This window comes from Dreissena polymorpha, chromosome 1, assembly GCF_020536995.1.
Source record: "Dreissena polymorpha isolate Duluth1 chromosome 1, UMN_Dpol_1.0, whole genome shotgun sequence".
NCBI lineage: Eukaryota > Metazoa > Mollusca > Bivalvia > Myida > Dreissenidae > Dreissena > Dreissena polymorpha.
In genome coordinates, this window is record NC_068355.1 from 191,735,559 (window position 1) to 191,740,253 (window position 4,695).

Here is a 4,695-nt window from a genome sequence, read left to right on the forward strand (position 1 = left end):
TATGATATTTGTGAGGAAACGGTAATACTGAACATTTAACATGCTCTAAAAATCATCCAATATTTGCATCTTTTGACGATTTACAAACCTGAAAATAATAAAGCGTTGCAACGCGAAACGATTTACTAATTTGGATAGTTCTGTTGTTGTCGTTATATTGTGTGACACTACGAGGATTGCTATATGAAGTATAAAATACATCATTCATTTTATGAGCACGGATGCCCGTGTGGTCTAAGCCTTAGACTTTTACTCCTGGTGTCAGTGGTTCGAGCCCTGTTGAGGGTTTCTTTTTTTTATTATTATTCTAGTTTTTTATTGCAGCTTTTTAGATCCAATCTTTAAATTGATCAATATAAAGCATTTAATGGTGAACTTTAATACATGCCAAAATATGTGAAAAGATCCCTTCAAATCTCATTTCAGTTGAGACCGACCCAACTTGCCGTCTCGACTTAAATATTATTACTTGTTAAAGATGTAAGCAACGTTCTTCAAAAGGAGGTTAGATTTATAACCTTTTGCGGGAAATCGTCTACCAATCTAACACGAAAATAAACAGTTTTCAGATGAAAAGGTAACATTCTCTTACTTTTCTTATTGATAAAACTACTAGTGGGTTGCTTCGGTACACAAATACGCGTTCAATTGACTGACGGCTTCGTATACGTTCAATTTATGTTTGAGGTTATTTTACACTAACTCAAATGCCAATGCTGCCATAGAGACCCATAATGAAACGGGCGGCATTGTTTTCCAGATAGATACGACACAAATAACATGTACCATTAGATATTACACATCAATCAAATGAGGATTGATACAGTAAATACTGTTTACAAATATATTCTATACGGATGAAGGATTCTTAATATGATAATATGTGCTACCTAATTTACGTGCAAAAGCTTATTTAATGTTTGATAAAGATAACACGGGTAATATATTTCTGCACTAGTGCTGCAACAATACGCCAAAAACCGTATTGCAATATATTGTCAGTTAAAAAACCCGTATTGCAATACATCGCAATATATTGCTAACTTGTACCAAAATTATAACTTGCCAATTATCCGATAATCCCGAATATTCCAGTTTTAAAGCAAATTTTGGTAAATATTTACTATATGCCGGTAAATATGCTCAAGAATAACAAGACACACAATCATTCGCAACTTTTCTTATATATCAAATACATTTTGGCATTTGTTACTATTTAAAGATGTGATGAAATAACGTCCAACCCAGGCATTTTTTTTCCACTGAACACGCGTAATTCACCTGACGTGATGTTCCCATTTTTATACAACACAAAATACACCCATACTTTCCATGCGATGTCCTACATGTCTGTATCATTTTCGCGCGCTCTTTATTGAGACAAAGGATAAAGCACTTTTTATTTGACGCTATATTTTTTTATTGTCACATTAGCATTAAAATTTTGAAGCGTATTTCCGAAATTTGGATTACAAATTTAAAAATGCTCAATTTAGAATCGAACGAAACATTTACAGCTGTGTGCAATTAATTCAACGATAATCTGTTCAAAAGCATCGAACGAATGCTCCGATGTAACAACGTTACTCCGTATAATATACTTTTCAGAATGCTATTTTAACGAAACAAAAAATTACACTGCTTATTTTGTTTACCTTGTTATCATTATTTTGGATGGCTTTTCTGGACGAAATGTGAATTAATTTTTGTAAAAATTTTGTACCGGTATGATGAAAATCGTATCGCAATACAATATGCAGATTGCGTATTGCGATATATACCGATATACCGGTATATTGTTGCAGCACTAGTCTGCACATTATCATGCAACAAAACATTCAATTTCTTTACAAAACAATATGTAATTTAGCAAAACAATAAAATATAATTTGTTAAAATCTTAAACAAGTTCATGAAGCTATGCTTTTTGTATAGTAACCCCTTGTACTGTTTTCAAACTCTTAAACATGTATTTCATTTTTTGTTTCCATTTTTTAAAAACAATGTTAGAATTTAAAAAAATATAATAAAAATCTCGCGAAACTGTGTTTAATTGATGTTTTCCATATGCAGGGATGCCATTTATGTTTTAGGGCAAGATTATTTCTAAAACGATTTTATTTAACTTAAGCATAAAAAAGAAAGGTGCCGTACTTCATTATTTTGGTCCCATGTCTAAATCATTAACCTCGTAAATGTATCCCCTGCATATGTAAATGAAAAACTTTTTGTACTTAATTAATATTAATAAATATATAAATGCAACAATGCTTGCGGGAGTGTTTGCGTCTATCTTGAAAGAAGTGCAAAGACCTCATTCACTGCGCAAAATTACACAGACCAGAAATATCACCTTTGGCTTTGGACACAATACTCTTTGCATATCTTCCGCACTGTTAGAGCTTATGTCATGAAATGTGGTAAACTTATTGTATTTTTCTGAATCCTCAGGAATTAACAGTTGGTAAAAACTATCGCTTATGGCATACACAGATTGAACATTACTAGGTTGGTGCTAAGGAGAAAATACTAGTAGCAAAAATTTAGGTTTATGATTAAGACCCACATTATAAGCTTAACGCTAAATATATGAGTGTACCTGTCACTTTATGTGTGAGACAAAAAATAAACAACAACATACTTATTATCACAAATTTACTGTTATCAACAAGAATTGTTTTACCAGTAAATAATTTACCAAACCATATTTAAATAAAATATAATCAAATATTTTTCACCTGAATTTAATTACATTATTTTTTTTATTTTCATTTCATTTAATTCATTTTCATGTTTTGAAAGTAAACATACTCAGTCATTATGGAATGTGGCATTAAACATATAGACAGCAGCTGCGTATTGCATGTGAATGAGGCAGTTTCCACATGAATATGATTATAAAATAACAACCCGATTATTAAACTGCATGTACATCCCAATTGATTAAAGTCAAGTTTTTGTATGTTCAAGCTCATTAACAAAATAACACATTCAGTATGTTCATTTATACCCTTATCTTCTCGCCTTTGTTTCTGTGCACTCAACACATATAGTATTAGACACACTGTTATGAGTTTGCATATATTCCGTAAGTTCCTACCACGTGTTTGTTAGTTAAAAAACACGCTCAGTCATGGCACTAAATGTCAATGAGTTGACTTCATCAAAGATGTAGAACCAAAAGAAATACTCCACTCATCCAGTACGCCTTCTATGAAGAAATAATAACAAGCAGTCATCAAATAAAATGAATACCGTATCCTACACTTTCGCTTCTTATATGGTCTTCAAAAGTAAGTAATCAGTGGTAATCAGAGACAGTTGACAAGACTAAACGTCTGCTTTTCGCTTATTTGCAATTTTTTCAAAGTGTCAGCATAATGTGCAAAATAATAATGGTAATACACAACATGGTCTCAGGTGTGTCAAATGAATTTTTAAGCAAGGATTATTAATTATAGGTATAAGTTCAAGTGTACAACACACTCTTTTGTAATTAAAATATTGCAAAGTGTGCTACTGGCACTGCATTATGCACATTTATATTTAAGCAAAAATTAAAATTCATTTATATAATAAACAAGAAATCCGATACTTAAAAACAACTTAGTAGATATTGTTTAATGTACAAGTATTACTCAAAGTCATCATCACACAATGAGACAACACAATGGTCTCTAAACAGAGTGTGCTTTTTAATTGATGCATACATTTAATGAATAAATTCTAGTAACAGAAATACAGAAACAAACGTCTAGAGCTGCCTGGGAACTATCATTTTTAATATCAACAATTCATTTGACATGCCTGATTGCAAATTGTTAATTTCACTATTTTTTCACATTGTTTTCACACCTGATATTTGTTATGCTGTATATTCTTTTTGCTTACAGACATACAGAGTCTCTTCACAATAATTGCAGTTTCTTTACAGTCCACTAAGGTTGAACATTACAGAGTCACAATTGCTAATGTTTCAGTCCCGGTCAAGCTTTATAGGTCCAGAATTGCTTCGTTGTTGAGTACAAAGCATGCAGTCAGTTTTGCTCAGCAGAATGCTGCATGGAATGTGTGAAGTCCAGCATTTGACAATGCAGCTTCTAAAAGAAAATCAAAAAGAATCTATATGAATTAGTCTATTTCCAATGTGTATGTAAGCACAGTTTGATTTTTTAAAGTTTGAAACAGTTTGGTACGAAAATGATCGAGTATGAGTCGGAGATGCAATATTGTTTACAATCACAACGTAACTTAATACATCACAAAAGAAAGGGTCTTGAGAATAATCACGTAGAATATACTCAAGAAATAACTCCAAAACTTAATAAAATGATAACTTTTATGTTCCATTAGTTTGACTGAATAATAATGACCTTAAATTTAAAATCGGCGAATTTTTGTATGTGCCGAAAACAGTTCCCATGTTATCAAAGGTAATCTTTAGCAATATAACATGTATATAGATTGATGTTTATGACATGTAACCAAACGCAATATTTTAATTGAATAATGACTTACCAATCAAGTGCATTCCATTTATTTATTAAATTTCAACAATGTAAACATCCACCAGAGTATGTCAGTTTCAATTTTTATACGCCCGTATAAAATACGGGACGTATTATGTGAAACCCCTTGGCGGGCGGGCGGGCGGCGGGCGGGCGGCGGGCGGGCGGCGGGCGGGCGGCGGGCGGG